General features: G+C 38.6%; 1 long non-coding RNA gene and 1 pseudogene across 1 annotated transcript; both read right to left on the bottom strand.

The window, feature by feature from the left end:
• Positions 1–413: 413 nt before the first annotated feature.
• Positions 414–13,799, bottom strand: LOC144287893 (uncharacterized). Its single transcript, XR_013355704.1, has 5 exons — positions 13,440–13,799; positions 12,861–13,073; positions 8,687–8,792; positions 2,814–2,881; positions 414–1,038 (listed from the first exon to the last, which is right to left on the bottom strand). It is a non-coding gene; the product is annotated as an uncharacterized LOC144287893 (long non-coding RNA).
• Positions 13,800–15,813: 2,014 nt separating this feature from the next.
• Positions 15,814–18,169, bottom strand: LOC144287512 (heterogeneous nuclear ribonucleoprotein A1 pseudogene; annotated as a pseudogene).
• Between the last annotated feature and the right edge of the window lie 4,388 nt (positions 18,170–22,557).

Here is a 22,557-nt window from a genome sequence, read left to right as displayed (position 1 = left end):
GTGTGCTCCCCTCCCCACCAGGAGGGCATTTTGAGAGAGGGGTTATTTTTTTGTTATTGTTCCATATTTTCCTTCAGCCAAGTGGCTGACATATAATTGATTCTTAATAAATGTTGAACGAGGGACTCACGGGTGGCTCAGCAGTTGAGTGGGTGCCTTCGGCTCAGGGGCATGATCCCAGGTATGGGATTGAATCCCGCATCCGGCTCTCTGGGAGGAGCCTGCTTCTCCCTCTGTGTATGTCTTTGCCTCTCTCTGCGTGTCTCATGAATAAATAAATAAAATCTTTAAAAATAAATAAATAAAATTTAAAAATAAATGAATGAATGAAAGAATTAAATAAATAGCAAATTAGAATTGAAGAAACCAAAGACTTAAAAAAGAGAGTTTTTTTTAATTTGTTTTTTTTAATTTATTTTTTATTGGTGTTCAATTTACCAACATACAGAATAACCCCCAGTGCCCGTCACCCAATCACTCCCACCCCCGCCCTCCTCCCCTTCTACCAACCCTACTTCGTTTCCCAGAGTTAGCAGTCTTTACGTTCTGTCCGCCTTTCTGATATTTCCCACACATTTCTTCTCCCTTCCCTTATATTCCCTTCCACTATTATTTATATTCCCCAAATGAATGAGAACATATAATGTTTGTCCTTCTCCAACTGACTTACTTCACTCAGCAAAAAGAGTTTTAATACGTAGAGCTGATACACCAAATGATTTAATTAGCTATTTCATAAATATACTAAATATATCTACCAGCTAACTATACAGTACTGGAAAATTATAGGATGCCTCCCAACAATGGTAGTGGAGATCTGAGTAGAGTTGACAAAGACAGCACGAGCATTTATGACTGAATAAAATTTTGAGATGATAATAGGGTTTTTCCTCTATTGTTCCTTTGTTCCCTCTGACCTTCCCTCAGCCAGGACAGCCAAGGCACTGCATCTTCTCTGCTCCAGGGGAAGGATGACACAGCAAAATACAGATAACAAAAGAGTCCATTCTTAGCCTTGAAGTCTCAGAAGCTAAGGACCTGGCAAAGGCAAAAAAGATTTAGAGTATGTGCTTGGAGTCAGTTTGTCCTGCTCTAGATACTTAAAAAAAAAAGTTTTCCCCAACTTGGGAGATGAAGAAAGAATAAATAAGAGGTAACTACTAGAGAACCAAAATATAATGTTATGACTTTCAAACCAGTAGAATAATTGTCCAACCAAATATTGTCAGCAAAGGAAAGGGAACAAGAAGAAAAATAAAAGGAAACCAAATTAAAGTATGATAAATAGAAAATTTAAAATAGTATAACTGAAGCAACTTCAAAATAGTAACTGTAATGAATGCAAATTAGTCTAACCCACCAAAAGATAACTAAGTATAATCAATCTATAAATTTGATGAATAGAAAACCCAAAATTTTTTCACAGAGTACCTGTGAAAGAAACAAAAATTGAAAATGCACTGTGTCACACAAGAAGCCCATAAATTCCAAAGAATTGCTAATCGTATAGATCATGTCTTCTGATTATTATTCATGGTAAATTTTTTTAAAATACAGATTTAAAAATCATATCTGAAGAGTAAAAACATAATATTTAATAATCTTGATTTTAAAAAATTATAAAAGAAAATGTTAATACAGGGAATTATTTTTTTTAAGATTTTATTTCTTTATTTGAGAGAGAGAGAGAGCAAGAGCGAGAGAGGGAGCATGGGTAAGGGGAGAGGCAAAGGGAGAAGGAGAAGCAGACTCCCCCTGAGCAAGGAGTCCAACATGGGGCTCAGTCCCAGGACCCTGTGATCATGACATGAGTGGAAGACAGATTCTTAACTGATTAAGCCGGCCAGGTACCTCTTAATACATGGAATTAAATGATAAAAGTAATTTATGTCAAAACTTGTCAAATACAAGTAAATGTATTGATTAAAATAAATAATAATGTCAAAATTTTAAAAAAATGAATGAAAGTAAATGACTAAAAATTCAACTTAAAAAAATAGAGAAAATGGGATCCCTGGATGGCTCAGCAGTTTAGCACCTGCCTTTGGCCCAGGGCGCGATCCTGGAGTCCCGGGATCAAGTCCCACATCAGGCTCCCAGCATGGAGCCTGCTTCTCCCTCATCCTGTGTCTCTGCCTGCCTCTCTCTCTCTCTCTCTCCCTCTCTCTCTAGGTCTATCATAAATAAATAAATCTTTTTAAAAATTTTTAAAAATAGAGAAAATGTCATAGAGAATCCCAAAGAAATAATGAGATAAAATAATTGAGATAAGTTTAGAAATTAGGAAAATAAAAAATGGAAAAACAATGGAAAGGAATAGCAAACAATAGTCTTTTCATGTCTTTGATCATTTTTGTCTTCCTGAAAGATTTGATTCTCTTATCTGTTGCCTTTTTTTTTTTTTTTAACCAGGGTCAAATTATATTTAAGATGTCTTGACAAAAATTTAGGTAGTTATTCATTTACATCAGCCCACATCCCAAATACAGGCCTTATTTATTAATCCTCTTGATAAATATATGGATGGCAGGAATTATAAAAGTGCCATTTTTTAAAAATTAGGAAAATGAAGCACAAAATAAGTAGGTGATGAGAGTAATGTTATAGAAAATGAATGGATTGAATAGCAACTGATTGCTAATCCAATGCAGAGCTTTGCAAACAGAAGGTGATTAATAAGTGTCTGGTGATCAAATGGATTTACAGCTTTTTCAAATGCCAGAGAACAGAATCAGTTAGTTTCAGAAGTTAAAAATTTCTACAGAGGAAACAGATTTTTCTTCTAACATAAGGCTGAGATAATTTTACAATACCTATTTTTGTCTGACTGTATAATTCAGAAGTGCCTCAAGTGGTCTAAAACGCTCTGTTGTCATAAAATCTAGTTGAAGGGTGAAAGGAAACACGATTAAAATGAACATTTATTTCACGCATGCTCTCAAGTCAACTCCACCTCAACAAAGCATATAAAATCAGCACAAGTTGTGAAATATATATTTGAGTGACGACATTAGTATAGTGAGATGAGATATTTTCCCTACTAAACACTCTTTTATCGTTGAATGAAATTTCACATTTATACTCTTCAAAATTATGTAGATTTACATAGGTATTATTGACTATTTTCTCTGAAATTTTTCACCGCTGAAAACATATCGACACCACAATAAAACTGTCCCCCTATAAGAAGACTTCTTATTTATTTACCATCTCTAATGGGCCCTGAGAAGCTTTAAAAGGAATCTGTTTTAAGCCTGTCATAGATAAACTAGTTCATATTTTCCTTGCTGATTTTATTTTTTTAAAGATTTTATTTATTTATTCATAGAGAGAGAGAGAGGCAGAGACACAGGCAGAGGGAGAAGCAGGCTCCATGCAGGGAGCCCGATGTGGGACTTGATCCCGGGTCCCCAGGATCACACCCTAGGCTGCAGGTGGCGCCAAACCGCCGCGCCACCAGGGCTGCCCCCTTGCTGATTTTAAAATGAAACATTTCAAGTTTCTAATATAATAGAGATTAAAATGAACAAATATACAAGTAGTATTTTTTAAGGTTTCATTCATGAGAGACAGAGAGAGAGAGAGGCAGAGACATAGGCAGAGGGAGAAGCAGGCTTCTCAAGGGGAGCCTGATGTGGGGACTCTAGGTCCACGCCCTGAGCTGAAGGCAGAGGCTCAGTCGCTGAGCCACCGAGGCATCCCTACAAGTAGTATTTTTAAAACCCATAATTGTTTGGAATAAATAGCATATGTAGATGGTAGAAAATTCAAAAAGTTACAAAAAATAGGGACACCTAGGTGGCTCAGTCAGTTAAACGTCCAACTCTTGATTTTGGCTCAGGTAATGATCTCAGGACCCTGAGATCAAGCCCCAGTGGGCCTCTGCGCTCAACAGGGAGTCTAGTTGAAGATTCTCTCTCCCTCGGCCTCTCCCCTTGCATTCTCTCTCTCTCTTAAAAAAAAAAATAAAGTTACAAAAAATATAAATACAACAAAATACAAGCCTTCCACTCCTTTCCCCAGAAACCCATTTTCTTTCTGGAAGGAAACATTTTTATAAGTTTCTTAAGTATGGATTTAAAATAAGATAATAAAAACCACCATTTGTTGAGTACTTATTCTGCGCAAAGGGTCCTCACAACAATTGTGGGATAAGTAGTACTTTTTTTTTTTTCTTTTTAAAAGGAGATATATGCTATTTTTGATGTGGCCTCTTCTCTAGGATTAGCTATGGAGAATCTATTCTGCCAGTCTTGGGCTGTTCTCTGGGTTATTTACACTGTGCAAGTGTTATCTAGGTTTATCTGTAGAACAAGGAAAGTCTGGAAATATTTGGGTTGGTTCTACCAAGTTTGCCAACTTGGGAGCTAGGATTGAATTTGGAGCCCCAGCAGGCCATTTCCTACTGGTTAAAAAAAAAAGTGAAGGAATAAACTTTCACTCATTGATTTAAAAAAAAAAAAAAAAAAAAAAAAACAGAAGAATTGTCTTTTCTCACATAACATCCTAACTATGATTGCCTCTTGCTCTAAGAACCTTTAGCCTTTTCTTTATAACTTTTTTGTGATGTTTATCTTACTATGCATTGAGGATTATTACTGTTTACCACTATCTGACCCTCTCTGCATCCTGACACATGGGAAGATAGCTCTTCTCTGCCCCCTTAAATTAAGCATGCTCATAAGACTACTTTTGGCACTGAAGTGACTTGGGTAGATGTTACTGAGATGTTAGAGCCTGCCAATCTGGAATATAAACAATCTCTTATTTATAGTTTCTTTTTTAAAAGATTTTATTTATTTATTCATAGCAGACACACAGAGAAAGGGACAGAGAGAGAGAGAGAAAGAGAGAGAGGCAGAGACACAGGCAGAGGGAGAAGCAGGCTCCACACAGGGAGCCTGACGTGGGACTGGATCCTGGGTCTCCAGGATCACGCCCTAGACAGAAGGTGGCACTCAACAACTGAACCACTTGGGCTGCCCTTATTTCAGTTTCTTAGGCAAATAAGGTTCTCAAATTAAGATATGGCCTAAGGATAAAGGTCAAATCAAAGGTATGGCTGTAAGACACTTTTTTAAAGCTTCTAAGGAATTTAAATTGGTGCTTTCTCAGCTAAACAAAATGGTATCTTGAAAGCACGAAAATGTCATCCCACAGAAGCCTGATACCAAAGTAGCAGTAAGCCAGTCTAAAAGGACAAAACTGTTTTGAAAATAGTTGTGACTTTGGCTTCTAGAGCATGGATTGGGCTTTGATCTGAAATATAGAAAGCCACCAGAGTTCTTAAGGGAATTGTATTAGCAAAAGTATTGCCAGGCTCCATAAGGCACCATGACTTTTCAGATTGTAAAGAAGTTTCTGGACTCCTAAATTTACACAGACAGGAACAGTCTGAGAAGTTTAAAGGGCATGTGGGGAGATGCAATGGAATTGGACTTTTGGAATTTTTTGTAACTGTGGGATTCAGAGCAGAGAAATCAGAGGAGTTGAACATAACAGTTCTGAATCTTAGGAGAGAGTTATGAGCTATATATATGTAAGTCTGAGAGTTGTTAGCACATAGTAAAAATACAAAAGTATAAATGTCAGCTTTCAGCCTTGGTTAATATATAGGTGAAATCTTATGGGTGGCTCAGGGGTTTAGCGCTGCATTCAGCCCAGGGTGTGATCCTGGAGACCCGGGATCAAGTCCCGCGTGGGGCTCCCTGCATAGAGCCTGCTTTTTCCTCTGCCTGTGTCTCTGCCTCTCTCTCTCTCTGTCTCCCACAAATAAATAAATAAAATATTTTTAAAAATCTGAGGACCCCATGTCACATTATTCAATTAGAGACCTTAATAAAGACAAAATTGTTGACACAAGTGCTTTTGAAAATGCAAGGCATTGGGCTAGTTTTACAACATTGTCATATCAGTCAGCTCCCTGGAAAGAAAAAAAACAAATCACCCTAAATGACTTCAAACTGAGACTTGAATGAAAGGGGTAACAAAGGTATGGAAAAATATGATGAGGATCATATGAGAATATCAAGTCTTGAGAGTCTTGTAATAATGGGAAACCATTATTACACCTAGGACCAAAAAGTCAAGAGTAAAAAACTGTTAACAGAACCTCCTGGGAGGCAAAATCCAGCAGAATCTTTAGTTCGGGAGGGACACAGCTACTGCCAGAGATATGGCACTGAGCAGGAAAGAGGCAGAGAAGAGACCTTGCTGTCCTCCTGTGTTACATCTCCTGCTGGTGTATCTCCCATTGGACAAGCCAAACGAGCACAGGTGATATAGTTCTCAAAAGACAATATTCCAGGGCATAAGGCAAAGGAGAGAAGGGCAGACAATGCACCTAGATAAGTAAATGGAGAATAACAAGCACAAATGTTAAGGTGAAGGAGAAGATTTAATAATACTTATGCATCACATATCATAAACCCACAAAGAATATGTAGCACTAGTCAGGTGGGAAGAAGGCCATGTTCAATTTATATATACAGGTTCTGTCCCCTATAAATATGAATCACTGGACAGTTTGCTGAAAAGGACAAAAGGAACCCTTTTTGTGGTAGTCTACTTCTTAATTATAAAAGGATTACCATAGTCATCTTCTTTGGAGTGTGACATTAACTCAAGGCAATAGATACATAGATAAATAGATAAAGTTTGTTTTCACTGTTATGATAATGTATCTTTGCACTATATCAATATTGAGTGAAACTTCATTGTTGCAACAATTGACTGTTCGGATTTACATTGTAAAATATACCCAGCATTGTGATGACTAAGATGCTACTATACACCTAATAACTTTATTTTCTCACTCCACTGGTATTTAATTGACATGAAATAGATTGTTAATCAAGATTCATTAACAGATTTATTTTGGCCTTCTCCTTATAGATTTGTTTAAGCAAAACAGTTTTTGAGATTCCAGCAGCTTCGTGTCAACACAATGTCAGGTATCCTTACATGATGTGGATAATAATTTACAGTCTTAGAGCCTGATGATATCAACCATAATGTGCTGACAAAAGAAGGAAAGATTTCCCAGGAAACCCTGAGGAATAGCAACACTTAAGGGAAATATAGACCAAAATGTAGCCTGCAAAAAGACTGAGAAGGATGAACCAGACATATAGGGAGAATGTGGTATCATAGAAGCCCTGTGAAAGGAGAAGTGGTTTGCATTTTTAAAAACTGCACACAGATAAAACACAGTGAGAAATTTAGTGCTTCCATACAGTTTAGCCAAGAGCTGGTTATTGACGAGCACAGTGAAAGCACTTCTGCTAAGAGCCATAAGACCAGAAACTAGAAATCTGTGGGTTGCAGAGTGAATGAGATAGGCAGACATGAAAACAATACAGACAATGTTTTAGAGATGTTTGGCTTTGAAGAGAAGAAAGACAGGCTAGTATCTGAAGAAGGAGGTGTGGTGAAAGGTTTTCTTTTGGTTTGGGTTTTGTTTTGTTTTTTTTCCAGTTGTTTTTGGCTTAGTTGGTTTTTCACTGGGAGAGAACATTGAGCATTAGTTAAATGCTATTGGGAAGGAGACAATGGAGTGAGAACAGTTGAATCTACAAAAGAGAAAATGGATGGAGCATTGTGTCTGTTACAAAGTAGGTGCTCAGTAAGTGTTTATTAAATAAATAAATAAATAAATTCCTTGACATGACAGGAAGGTGTTTAATCCAGAAAACAGGTGAAGGAATTATCTATAGATCAAAAAAGAAAAAAATTAAAAATAATTTAAAAATTATCTATAGATCAAAAATCAAAATTATCTATCCATCAAAAAAGTAAGGAAGAGGAAATAGATGTGGATATAGGTCTTTTGGTAGATGTCGTATGAAGAGTTAGAGAAATTGCCATCAGATGACTTCTGTTTTCTCAGTGAAGTGAAAGATGGGATCATCCGAGGGAAATAAAAGTATATTGGAATCATTGAGAAGAATGAAAAAAAGTTGATGAAATAGTTTCGTGTTCTGAAAAGAAGCTTCAAAGGAAAGCCAGTTGAAGCACCTGCCAGCATCTGCAATATGTGTTGTGGCTCGTGAAAGGGATTGCCCCACATATATTCCCCATGCTGGGCCTCAGTATTGAATCAGATCATCTGGCACCTTTACCTATTCCTCCCTCACTGTAAACTCTAGACCATGACCTTCAGTATTTGTTCTCTCCTTTATTTTCCTGGCTGTGCTCCACCAGATTTGAAACATGATGGCTCCTGGGAGTGCACAGCCTTTGATGGTTCTGCCTCCCTACCTGGACAATGTTTCATCATTCTACTTTGAGGACATTTCTTATAGCTCATTACATTTCTGACACCTGCCTCCCCAGATACCCAACCATCAAGGCATCCCCTTTTCTTCAAAGGAGCACACTGAGCATCAGATATAAAAAGTGGGGTACCTACTTCCTTGTCTTCATAGTCCCTTCCCACAGAACTTGAGCCATCACTGGGCAGAGAACCAAAGGCCACAGAAGCCCGCCCTTGGGCACCTGGGTGGCTCAGTGGTTGAGCATCTGACTATGGCTCAGGTCATGATCTCAGGGTCCTGGGATCGAGTACCACATCAGGCTCCCTTCAGGGAACCTACTTCTCCCTCTGCCTATGTCTAACCCCTGCTAGAGACTCTCAAGGGCTTAAACCCTCCTGTCTTCCATGTGGCTGACAATGGAAAAGACTTACCCCTCTGACAGGAGATCCTGCTTCAAAATCTACAGCACCATGGCCTTGCCTGTGGCATCAACAAGGAAACCCTATCAGGATGTAACATAGAAAACCTAGTACTCCTCTGAAAAAGAAAATAGTCATAAGATAAGTGGTTATGTTACACAATCAGAGGAACTGCCAAATCTGTATAAAGATAAATATGACAACCCAACATGAAAATTAAACAGAAGATTTAATAAACTATATGTTGATTTGTTATTACCTAACCAATAAAATAATGTATATAATGCATTTTTTTTACAAACTCTAGGAAATTTTAAATCAGTTCTCAAAATTTAGCTTCAGAGAACTTGACCAAATAGCAGATTATCTAGCAGTGAGAATACTTAAGAGAAAACACTGAAAAGGTGGACTAGTAAATTTATTTTTAAGTAAATGGGTCGAGGGAGGGGATGAAAGAAACAAAAAAAAATGATGGCTGAGGGGTTAAAAACACTGAAAACTGGTGGGACTGCTTTTGGATTAGTTACTAAATTTTTTCATTGGTTTGCTCAAATGTGTGTGCAATTAAGTCTTAGACGAGATAGTATTTTTTTATGGTTATGGCTACAACTCTAGAGAAGAATTATTAATTTCTGCTTTAGATTACTAAACTCTGTACATACCTTTTATTAAAATTCCACTGTTTCTCAGCTACCCATTATGATAATCTCTGTTTTAAAGTAATTCTCCTTTGTTAAGTGATTCATTGCTTTCCTTAAAATAAAATTTAAAAAAAAGAGGCAGATCTCTGAAAGAGATCTATTTCTTCTTTTTTTTTTTCTTCTTGTTACTTTGCAAAAACAACAGAAGTATTCCTGGAATGAAGGAAAATCTATCTTCTTGGACCTCCCTCATTATAAAAGTGTGGGAAAACTTATTTCATTTTCAAAACAAGCAATAAAAAAGGATTGTGGCCAAATTTCCTGCAAAATTATTGTAAGAAGAAAAGGAATAAGAGGCAGAATAAAATACCCACACACTATGATGAAAACACTTCAGAAAGACACGCCAACAAATTGGGAAACTGTAAAATCTAATATTTCAAAATAAGCTAACAATTTTTTTAAAAGTGTAGAAGCCATTAAAAAACCCACACAAATTAGGTTTAGAAAAAATCAAAAGCTGCAAAACAAGAATCTGGAGGTTTATTTTATTTATTTTTAAGATTTATCTCTATTTTTAGAGAAAGAGTGGGGGTGCAGCCAAGGGAGAGGGAGAGAATGAATCCTTAGGCAGACACCCCACTAAGCGCGGAGGTGGTTGCTGGGCTCAGTCCCATGACCCTGACATCATGACCCCAGGATGAAGTTAGGAGTCAGATGCTTAACTGACTGAGCTACCCAGGCACCCCAGAATCTAGGGTTTTAAAACAAGGATGCCAAGAGCTTTTCTAAGTTTCTTTCATCTGGCCCTCCAAAGATCTACTTGAGCCCACTCTTAGGCTAGCTTCTCCTTTGTCATGGCCCTCAGGAATGTGGACATACAATAGCGAATTAAGCACATGATGGCTTTCGTTGAACAAGAAGACAATGAGAAAGCAGACGGAAAAGAGGCAAAGGCAAAGGAAATACAAAACATGAGGAAGGTTATCTTGTGCAAACAAAAAGATGGACTGTGACAGAATATGAAAGGAAAAAAATGCAGATTGTGTAGTAGAAGGAAATCGAAATTTTCAACTTGAATCGAGTAAATTTAAAAGTCTTCTGAGGGACACCTGGGTGGCTCAGCAGTTTGGCGCCTGCCTTCAGCCCAGGGCCTGATCCTGGAGACCCAGGATGGAGTCCCATGTCAGGCTCCTTGCATGGAGCCTGCTTCTCCCTCTGCTCATGTCTCTGCCTCTCTCTCTCTCTCTCTCTCTCTCTCTGTGTCTCATGAATAAGTAAATAAGCTCTTTAAAAAAATAAAAATAAAAAAATAAGTCTTCTGAGCCAGAAATGACCTTATTACAGACCTAACAGAAGGAAAACAAATGCTCAACAAGGTGGTAAAGGTACAACCAGGCACTGAAAGCTGGAGACACTGATCCTCAACTGGCTTTATACCAGTTGCAATAGCTCCTAATGGCTTCATTGCAGGAATCAGGACTTCCTTCTAGTAAAGGTTGAAAGGCAAAAAATGATCCCTATCAACAGAATTGCCACCGTAAAGATAGTGAGATCTCAACCGATCAAGAGGCCTAGCTGTCTGAGTAAATAGCTGGCAGTGTTGAAATCCATTATGGAGGTCACAGAATAAAGGTTTCCAATACCCTGAAAAGCCAGCTGGATCTCATATTTAGGAATGACGCCAGAAGTATGGTGAGGCTTCCTTGATATGAATAGCAATGAAGTTTTTGGATTAAGCCTGTGGGAGGTGGAGCTTTTTCCACTGCATATGACTACATTATGAAAGCATCTGATAGTTGAAAAAACAAGATTTTCTATGTCACCCCCTCTTTGTTCTGGTATAGTTCTGTATTTATCAGTGGAATACCTCCCCCATAGAGATTGCCTTTGTTCTAATCATTAACACAGGGAGAAATATGCACTTAAACAAACAGGACCATGCCTCCAATTCAACTTTCAGTGGTTTTGAGCATGAAGTAGAGGGGATCACATAATGGTTGTACAACTCACCCAGTCATCTGCCCTTTTCTCTAGCTGCAGAGATCTAATTTACAGAGTTTTTATTTATTTTATTTTATTTATTTATTCATGAGAGACACAGAAAGAGAGAGGCAGAGACACAGGCAGAGAGAGAAGCAGGCTCCATGCAGGGAGCCCAATGTGGGACTCAATCCCGGGACTCCAGGATCACACCCTGGGCTGAAGGCAGGCACTTAACCGCTGAGCCACCTGGGCGTCCCTAATTTAGAGAGTTTTAAGTGAGACAGGGCAGTGACTGGACTCGAGTCCTCTTCATCCTGACCACAAAATGCAGCGTTCCTCGATAGGTGAAACCTTATGCCTCTTGGGTGGCATGTCCTGCAGGAGTGCAGAAGCAGGATGCTTACCAAAGAAGGGACTCCACTTCTAAGACTGGCAAAGACCCAAACAAGCCAGTCTGCACCAAGGTGGAGTCCAGCACTGACCTTTCACTGACTTGTTCCCTCATTATGATACTAAAAATCACACCCAGGGATAGGTATTTCACATGCTAATGAAACAGGACGATCCATGATGAAACATGTTCTGTCCACTGAAATTGTGTGCCCAACTTCCTGTATCTCGCTCTCCCTATAGGCTTAGAGATCACTCCTTTCCCACCTCAGTCTCTTAAAATTTTTCCCCAGCCTTTGTTCTGGAGAGCCAGCATGAAGAACCCTTTCCTTTGTTCTGTCTTCCTTGTGCTGAAGCATAAGCGCTAATAAAAGCCTTGCCTGGAACTTCCAGCTTAGCCACTAGTAAATTTCTATTGTTTGGAGAGCCCAAGGACCCGAGTGTGTAACATAAGCACCTGTAAGTCTCTGCTCTTTTGATTTAATATACGTGTGGCAAGCAGTCCTTATAGCAGTACTAGCTTGTTATTTGGGCCTAGTGGTTGTTCTCATATGTAAATGTGCTCTACTTAGTAAAACAAAAGGTTTATGGAGGGAAAAAATGAGAGAACTCAGGACATAACTTAAAAATTTTAAGGAATTCTAAGCAAGAAGAACAACAAAAGCATAGAAAAGCAAGAAATAATGTCTTAGCAGAAATAGAATTTTAAGAGGAGGAAAATGTTAAAAATCAAATGAAAAAGGAGGTAAAAAGGATTTGAGAGAAAGTAACAGGTAAAAAAGACAAGTTCCCATATATGTATGCCAGAAGTACCCAAGGGAGAGAACCAGAGCAATAGAACAAAACAGAATAATCCAAGAAAATTTTCCTGAAGGGAAAAAAACAAAACAAAACAAAACACCTTGAAAATATACTGAAAAGCATACCTGAAAAGACTGACACCAAAATGGCCAACATCGAGAATTATTTTAGTAAAACTAATGAATTTTAAAGAAAAACTGTAAACATTCCATTTGTATCAAGGCAATCAACAACAACACCCAATCACTTATAAAAGAAAGGATGTCAATTGCCAGATCTTTCTACCTCAAAGCTTTATGGGTTGAAGATAATAGAGTGACATATTTAACACATTTAAGGCAAGCAAATGTGACCTAAGGGTTTTATACCATATAAACTTATGTTCGAGAATGAAGATCATAGGCCACCTGGGTGGCTCAGTGTTTTAAGGGTTTGCCTTCAGCTGAGGTCATAATCCCAAGGTCCTGGATTGAGTCTTGCATCAGTCTTCCTCCTTGGCAAGGAGTCAGGCTTCTCTCTACTCCTCTCCTCTGCTTGTGCTCTCTCTCTTTCATGCTCTCTCTTTCTCAAATAAGTAAAATCTTAAAAAAAAAAAAAAAAAAAAAAAAAAGAATAAAGACCATAGGCAAGCAGTTATAAACATTCATGAACAAAAGAAATATTGTTTCCATGCCCCCTTCTAAGATATCTACTAGAAAATGAGCTTCCAAAACCAAAATGACTGGATAGACTTCAACATCAACATCAGGACTGGTGATAATCATTGCATATATCCTAACCTAGGGAACTAAGACTAAATAATGGATATAAAGGAGAGAGTATATGTTATTGGTCACATTCTCTAATAAGGTAGAGAATACAATTATCAAGCATTGGAGGAGTAGATGTGAAATGGGGAGAACATATGAAAAATAGAACAAACTAGCTGATTACCTTATAGTTATTACCTGGAATTAAGAGGCTATTACTTCACATCAGATGCTGGGAGAGAGAAAAAGAGGGAAGAAGAGGTGGTCGGCCATTTTCAATTATTTCTCATAGTACAGAAAAATAGAAAAGTAGTGAGGGTATGGTATAAAGTATACAAGCAGCCATCCGAGCAAAAATGCAAGTTTTACCAGTTAAAGAAATGCTGAGAGAAAGAGAGAAAGAGGGAGTGAGTGGGTGAAGGAGAGAGGAAACAAAGGTTATTTATATAAAACATTTACTGTGTGTCTATTAATATAATATAAAGACAATATTATGGTATGGAAGTACTAGCCAGAGCAGTTACACGAGAAAAAGAAATAAAAGGCATTGGAAAAATAAGTAAATAAAAAAATAAAAGGCATCGTAACTGGAAAGAAAGAAGTAAAACTGTCACTATTTACAGATGACACGATATTATATACAGAAAATCCTAAAGACTCCATCAAAAAACTGTTACAATAAAAAAATTCAGTAAATTTGCAGGATACAAAAGCAATATGCAAAAAATTTGTTGTGTTTTTATGCACTAATAATGAAATATTGGAAACAGAAATTAAGAAAACAATTGCATTTGCAGTTGCATCAAAATGAATCAAATACCTAGAAATAAACGTAACCAAGGAGGTAATAGATTTATATAGTGAAAACGGTAAGACATTAATGAAAAAAGTTGAAGACAACACAGATATATGGGAAGATATTCCATGCTCATGGATTAGAATAATTAATATTATTAAAATGTATATGCTAATCAAAGTAATTTATAGATTCAATGCAATTTTTTTATCAAAATTCCAATGGCATTTTTCACAGAAATAGGACAAAATTAGGTGTGGAACCACAAAAGACCCCGAATAGTCAAAACAATCTCGAGAAAGAACAAAGTTGAAGGCATCATGCTCTCTGATTTCAAACTACACCATAAAGCTATAGTAATCAAAATAGTATGGCATTAGCATAAAAACAGAGACATAGATCAATGGAACAGAATAGGGAGCCCAGAAATATACTCATGCATATATGTTCAATTAATATACAACACAGGCAAGAATGTACAACGGGGAAAGGAAAGTCTCAGATAAATGGTATTGGGAAAACTGTACAGTCACATTCAAAAGAATAAAACTGAACCAGTATCTTATGCCATACACAAAAATGAACTCATCATGGATTAAAGAATTGAGCATAAGGCCTGAAACCATAAACCTAACACTTCTGGAAGAAAAAATAGATGGTAAGCCTCTGCAGTTACATTCTTGATAATAACAGTTCTTAAATGACACATCTTAAATATTTCTTTGCCCTTTCCCTTGGCACAGAAATGTGAAACACAGTAAGACATGTAAGTGCTTGCCTTTAATCAATGTCCTTCATATGCTGAAATAGTAACTAGCCAAAGATTAATAGCTACTTTCTCCTAAGGCACTTGTAATTCAAAAGAACATAACTCAAAATCAAGTTAATCAAGCTATGCAATCCATTATATTTAGTATTTCTTTGTGCTATGAAATGTCAGTTAAATCCATAGCTAGAATATCCCTCTTATCAAATAAAGGCCCTAGTAAAATCAGCATACATGTTTGGGAATGATACATGATCCCCAAATGATAATCGTACAATTCCATTTAAACAATTTCACATATAAGAAGTTTCTTATTCAAATTTGAAAACATATATTTAAATTCCGAAGCTTCTTGATCAGTGAATTCTTAGTTTCATAGAGTGTATAGGCTAAATTTACACTAGCATCATTCATCACATGAGATTTAATAGAAATTAATACCAATGAACTGGCACTAATACAGGTAGGTTATTTCTTTTTTTTTTTTTTTTTTTTAGGTTATTTCTTTAAACAATATATAAGAAGCTGTATATTAAGTTATCTCCAGAACTTTTATTATTTATTTTTATTTTATTTTATTTAAAGACACATTTATTCAGCGTCATGATCAGAGTATTACATTTAGCAATCACAGCATGAGTGCAAAAAAAAAAAATCTACATTAAAACCCTTTGTTGGAATGCCTTACACTTTCCACAGAACAAAACTAAAATAACCTGTTATACAATTAGTTAGAAATATAGTCCTCGAGTTTTTTGCCCATACACATGAGTATTGTCTAAAACATGTCTTCTGGGATCCCTGGGTGGCGCAGCGGTTTGGCGCCTGCCTTTGGCCCAGGGCGCGATCCTGGAGACCCGGGATCGAATCCCACGTCGGGCTCCCGGTGCATGGAGCCTGCTTCTCCCTCTGCCTGTGTCTCTGCCTCTCTCTCTCTCTCTCTCTGTGACTATCATGAATAAATAAATAAAATCTTTAAAAAAAAAAATAAATAAATAAATAAATAAAACATGTCTTCTTTGCAGCAGCTGGGCCCTGCCTAGCCAAGCTGTGCCTGGCTGAGTTCACAAATCTGTTGTAACCTGTAGCTTCTCTGGCTCTCCTCTCCTGCTACGCTTTGTTTCCTGGCAGTAATGAAAACCTTCTGCCACTGCCATAGTTGCTGCTGCTGCTGCCGCCATAGCCACCTTGGTTTTGTGGTTTGGCAAAGTATTGGCCTCCACCACCATAGGGGTCAGAGCTCCTGCCTCCAAAATTTCCTCCTTTTATGGGTCCAAAATTTGAGGATTGATTGCTGTAATTGCCAAAATCGTTATAGCTTCCGCCACCTCTGGAGCTGCTTCCATCATTACCAAATCCGTTACAGCCATCCCCACTGCCACTGTATCCACCAGCACCTCAACTGCCACCGAAGCCACCTCAACCACTGAAGTTCCCTCCAAGACCAAAGTTGTCATTCCCACCAAAACCACCTCGACGACCACCACCAAAGTTTCCAGAACCACTTCGGCCTCTTTGGCTGGACGAAGCACTAACCATCTCTTGCTTCACTAGGGCTTTCCTTACTTCACAGTTGTGGCCATTCACAGTATGGGATTTTCGAATGACAATCTTGTCTACAGAGTCATGGTCATCAAATGTCACAAAAGCAAAACCTCTCTTTTTGCCACTGCCTCGGTCAGTCATGATCTTAATCACTTCAATTTTCCTATACTGTTCAAAATAATCTCTTAGATGATGTTCTTCAGGGTCTTCTTTAATGCCACCAACAAAAATCTTTTTCACAGTTAAGTGGGCACCAGGTCTTTGAGAATCTTCTCGTGAGACAGCCCTCTTTGGTTCCACGACACTTCCATCCACCTTGTGTGGCCTTGCACTCATGGCTGCATCCACCTCCTCCATGGTGGCCCACGTGACAAACCCAGAGCCTTTGGAGCGCTTGGCGTTGGGGTCTCTCATTACCACACACTCTGTAAGCGTCCCCCATTGCTCAAAATGGCTCCTCAGACTCTCATCGGTTGTTTCGAAGCTCAAACCTCCAATGAAGAGCTTCTGCAGCTGCTCAGGCTCTTTGGGAGACTCTGACTTAGACCTGACGGTGGTGGGAGAGGAGACTTTAACGATGCCTACTCGGCGGCATCCAGGGGCCTCTCCAGAACTTTTAAATAAGTTTAATTATCTGGGGGCAGAAAAAGTTAACATAGCAGTCCTAACTTAAAAAGTTTAGGTCCTGGGGTGCGGGGGTGTGCCTGGGTGGTTCAGCTAGTTAAGCATCTGCCTTCAGCTCAGGTCATGATCTTGAGGCCTAATTGAGCTCAGTGTCTGGCTCCCTGCCCAGCAAGAACTCTGCTTCTCTCTCTCCCTCTGCTCCTCCTCACCACTTCTGGTGTGTGTGTGTGTGTGTGTGTGTGTGTGTGTGTGTGTATGTGTGTGTGTCTCATGAATAAATAAATAAAATCTGTAAAAAAAATATAAAAATTAAAAAAAAAATTATTTGAGAGAGAGAGAGGCAGAGACACAGGCAGAGGGAGAAGCAGGCTCCATGCAGGAAACCCGAAGCGGGACTTGATCCCAGGTCTCCAGGATCAAGCCCTGGGCCGAAGGCAGGCGCTAAACCACTGAGCCACCCAGGGATCCCCTATTTTTTTTTTTTTTAAGTTAAAGTCCACCCTTTGCTGGCATCTGGGAACATGAATTTCAGGAAGGTTCCACTGTTAACTGGTATAAGGGGCTCACAGTATCTGAACTGTACAGACAATATAATTTCTGCAAGCCCCTGTTTTTCTTCTAAAAATCTGAAATTTGGGTATGTGCCTGGCAGAGGGTGCCTATATAATCAGGTCCCAGTGAAAATCTTGGGTGTTTAGTCTCTAATGAGCGTCCCTGGTTGGCAACATTCCCCACAATTTGTCACAATTTGTTTAAGGAATTAAACACATCTTGTGTGACTCCACCAGAAGAGGAATCTTCGAAGTTTACTTACATCTGATTTACCTGGGACTTATCCCCATGTACCTTTCCTCTTTGCTGGTTATGCTCCATACTCTTTCACGATAATAAATCATAACCATGCATATGACTACATGCTGAGTCTTGTGAGTTCTCCTAATGAATTCCCAAAACTCTGAGCAGTCTTGAGGACTCCCAACAGAGTCCCCTGATCTACTTTTACAAGAATTACTTAATTTGAAGATTAGTTATTTGCCCCTTAAGATAGGAAATGACTTCTAAATGCATTAGTAATGAAAATTTAGGGATTCCCTAAGCATTGTCAATCAAATGTACACCAATTGATTTTAACTGTAACCTATGATTTTGGTTACAGTGGTGTGACCAATGTTACAAAGTGTTGGTAGGAAATTCTCTTTTAGCTATTGTCAAAATGTTTTTTTTTTTAAGATTTATTTATTTATTTATTTATTTATTTATTTATTTATTTATTTATTTATTTATGATAGACATAGAGAGAGAGAGAGAGAGAGAGAGAGAGAGAGGCAGAGACACAGGAGGAGGGAGAAGCAGACTCCATGCCTGGAGCCCCATGTGGGACTCGATCCCTGGACTCCAGGATTGCGCCCTGGGCCAAAGGCAGGCACCAAACCACTGAGCCACCCAGGGATCCCCTGTCAGGATGTTATATAAGATAACATCTGACTCCTTGTAGAGTGCCCTCTGTATTAGGTAGGACCCCTGGGCAAAATTCGGATCTCTTTTGACTAAATTAAGCTTATTTTAAACTATATGTTTTGCTTTTATATTACAGTGACTCTAATGACTGGTTGGGGGTTGGATTTTTTTTTTTTAACTTTAAAAAGCTAATAGTCAAATTGCAACCCAAACCAGTGTACAAGATGATATCCTATACAAGTTTCTCTGCACACTAAGCTCATTTTAGTGATGGTTTGTTTTGTTTTGTTTTTTAGAGAGAGAGAGAATGTGTGCACAACCGTGGGGGAGGGGCAGAGGAAGGGGAAGCCAGAAAATCTCAAGTAGTCTTCATGCCCAACTTGGAGCCCAACACAGAGCTCAGTTTCATGACCCTGAGATCATGACCTGAGACGAAATCAGGAGTCAGATGTTAACTGACTAAGCCACCCAGGTGACCCTATGGTTATTTTTAATGTGTCCTAACTTCCTCAGTATTTTTCTAACTCTTATTGTTTTTATTTTTGCCAGACATTTCAAAAATTTTCAGATGAGCCATGTGGTTAGGAACTTTTCAGATAAGCCATACAAGAATGGAGAAAAGGTGTACTAAATCAATAACACATCCAAAGGATAGTGAAAAAAAAAAAAAAAAGCAAGCAGTTAATACTGGGAAATGACAACCAAAGACCGAAAATTTTAAGTGCTTAAGCACTTTAAAATCAAGACAGCATGTTGGAAGTTCCAGTTCCTTTAAATAAATGTGACTATTTTGCCTTCTTTCCTCATAAATTTTATACTTAGGTTAACTTGTCTCAGTAGCAGAATATATGAAAGCATTTGGATTTTGCTTGATGACTTCAAGGACAATCTATTCCCCTTTGGAATGTAAAAGCTCATTAATACATTTTCCAACTTAAGAATAAGTTTTCTTTTTTTCCAAAAGTTTACATTCAAGAGCTAGTGTTTAAAACACATTTTCCCACAGAAATGTTATTACAAATGGTGGTTAATACTCAGGCCATCCCAGTGAACTCATTAAACCCATAAAAACCAAAAGTAGATATTTGCAATGAAAACAGTGTAAAACTGCATTATGAAAAAAAAAAACAAACCACCTTGCATTTTAAATTCCAAAGTTAAATTTAAACATGCAGTTTAAGTGTATTCTAATCAAATCCACTATCCACAGCGTTTAAGCCAGGGCTTCATTTTGGGACTCTTCAAATAGAACCTTAAACACTACAGGTAGAGAAGGGAAGAGTGGAAGGTTTTGAAATTGGGTGAGTGGGACATGGAGAGACAGTCTATGCACAGTCTAAGAAAGTATGTTGTATTTACCCACATTGGGATGGAGGTGGTTTCTACCCTGATTTCTGGGAGTACAATGAAGTTGGTACAGGATGGAAGTTCCACAGGATGGAAAAAGGGATGGAAAGGTGATTTTGGCTTCTCAGAATCCTAGAATCATTAATGTGCTACTATCCAGTGGGTGGTAATAGGGCATATCTCTGGGCAGCTCATAAGCATGAATGACCAGCTGACTAACTCTTTTTTTTTTTTTTTTTTTGCTGGCTAACTCTTGAAGCAGGTGGGTTCTGAGTACACAGGTGAGCAGCAACAGGCAGTGGACCCGGGTCCCTCATAGCAGTCAGTGTGTTACCTGGCAGAGGAGAAAGATACAAACCTATGGGTTCACATAGGAGGCTTGTGGAAATGCTGACGGTGTGAAGGACATAAATTTCCACCATGGAAGAACAGAGGAGGAAACAAAGGTATAAGATGTGTTTCTTGCAGCAGTGCCAGCCAAAATATTAGACCCAACTGGGCTCTCCATTGCTAAAGCATGGCTAGGCCTACATTTGATGTATTTCAGGTTTGTCTGTCCTGGTTTGGGGAAGCAATTCACAAATAATCCTGCTTCTAAACACTACATATTTAGGGGATCCCTGGGTGGCTCAGCGGTTTGGCGCCTGCCTTTGGCTCAGGGCGTGATCCTGGGGTCCTGGGATCGGGCTCCCGGCATGGAGCCTGCTTCTCCCTCCTCCTGTGTCTCTGCCTCTTTCTCTCTCTCTCTGTGTCTATCATAAATAAAAATAAATAAATCTTAAAAAAAATAAACACTACATATACCATAAAAAGAACCATAGGAACTTTTCAAAAGCATACTTAAATATTTTACAAAATTGTACATTCTCAGGTACTTTTTTAAAAACCATACATATCATGAATCATGGACTTCAAAGAAAAAGAAAATTTTTTAACCTGCTCTCTTCCTCCCCTTCTCCAGACACATTCTCCACTAGTAACTTACAAGCTAGTAGTCCTCCTTCCACACACTTGTAATTTTCCGTTAAGTATTCAAATATATATGAATGCATTTTTACTCATTTTATTGAGACATTTTATTATCATAAAAATTATAATATCTGAAAGGCAAATCTTAGGTGTATGATGTGTTACAGCATAGATAGACAAAATTTGACCATTTGTTCATTAACAGGTGTTCACTTTCCTTTATTTTGCATTTTTGCCACTGGAAATGCTGTAAAACTCTTCATTCATATATATGTCTTGTTATTCAAATTTATATTCACTTGTGTTATGACAAACACTCCCAATATTTCACCAACTCACCACAATAAAGTTCGCTTCTAGTTTGCACCACTGTCTAATGCAAGTTAGGCTATTACTGCAAGATGTCTGCCCTAAAAGTGATTCAGGGATCTACCTTACACTTTTGTTATTTCCAGTCCTTCATTTCCAGCAGCAAGGACGTGAGTGAGCTTGAAAGATGAGGGGGATTTTTTTTAACTACGATTTTTTTTATCTGAGTGTATTTGATACACAGTATCACATTAGTTTCCAATGTATAACATAGTGATTTGACAAATCTGGATGTTATGCTGTGCTCCCAAGTGCAGCTATCATCTGTCACCTACAGTAGCATTGACTTTATTCCCTGTTCTGTGGCTTTTATTCCTGTGACTTATTCATTCTATAACGGGAACCTGTATCTTCTATGCCCCTTCACACATTTTGCCCATCCCCCAACTCTGCTTCCCTCTGGCAATTGTTTCCTGTTTACCGACTTGTTTATTCATTTATGTTTTTGAGATTCCACATATGAATGAAATCATTTTTTAAAGATTTTATTTATTTATCTATCACACACACATACACACACACAGGCAGAGGGAGAAGCAGGCTCCATGCAGGGAGCCCGACGTGGGACTCGATCCCGGGACTCCAGAATCTTGCCTTGAGCCGAGGGCAGGCGCTAAACCCCTGAGCCACCCAGGGATCCCCTGAAATCATATTTCTTTCTTAGTCTGATTTATTTCACTAAGCATAATATCCTCTAGGTCTACCCATGTTGTCACAAATGACACAATCTCCTTTTTTTTTTTTTTAATTTTTATTTATTTATGATAGTCACACACACAGAGAGAGAGAGAGAGAGGCAGAGACATAGGCAGAGGGAGAAGCAGGCTCCATGCAGCGGAAGCCCGACGTGGGACTCGATCCCGGGTCTCCAGGATCGCGCCCTGGGCCAAAGGCAGGCGCCAAACCGCTGCGCCACCCAGGGATCCCCACAATCTCCTTTCTTATGGCTGCATAATATTTATGTGTGTGTATGTGTGTACTCACACCACATCTTTATCCATTCATCTGCTGATGGATAAGGCTTTCCATACCTCGACTATTGTAAATATTGTAATAGACATAGGGGTATCTATGTCGTTGAATTAGTGTTTCCATTTTCTCTGGGTAAATACCCAGGAGTAGAATTACTGGATCAGGTGGTGTTCCTATTTTAAATTTTTTTGAGGAATTTCCGCACTATTTTCCACAGTGGCTGTCGCAATTTGCATTCGCACCAACAGCGCATGAGGCTTCCTTTTTCTCCCCATCTTTGTTACTTTTTTTTAATAAAGATTTATTTATTCATGAGAGAGAGAGAGAGAGAGGCAGAGACACAGGCAGAAGGAGAAGCAGGCTCCACGCAGGGAGCCCAACATGAGATTCGATCCTGGGTCCTCAGGATCACGCCCCGGGCTGAAGGTGGCGCTAAACCACTGAGCCACCCAGGCTGCCCCCCATCTTCG

This window comes from Canis aureus, chromosome 17 (genome assembly GCF_053574225.1).
Source record: "Canis aureus isolate CA01 chromosome 17, VMU_Caureus_v.1.0, whole genome shotgun sequence".
Lineage (NCBI taxonomy): Eukaryota > Metazoa > Chordata > Mammalia > Carnivora > Canidae > Canis > Canis aureus.
Note: the sequence above shows the minus strand (reverse complement) of the source record. Positions and strands in the feature narration are given on the sequence as shown.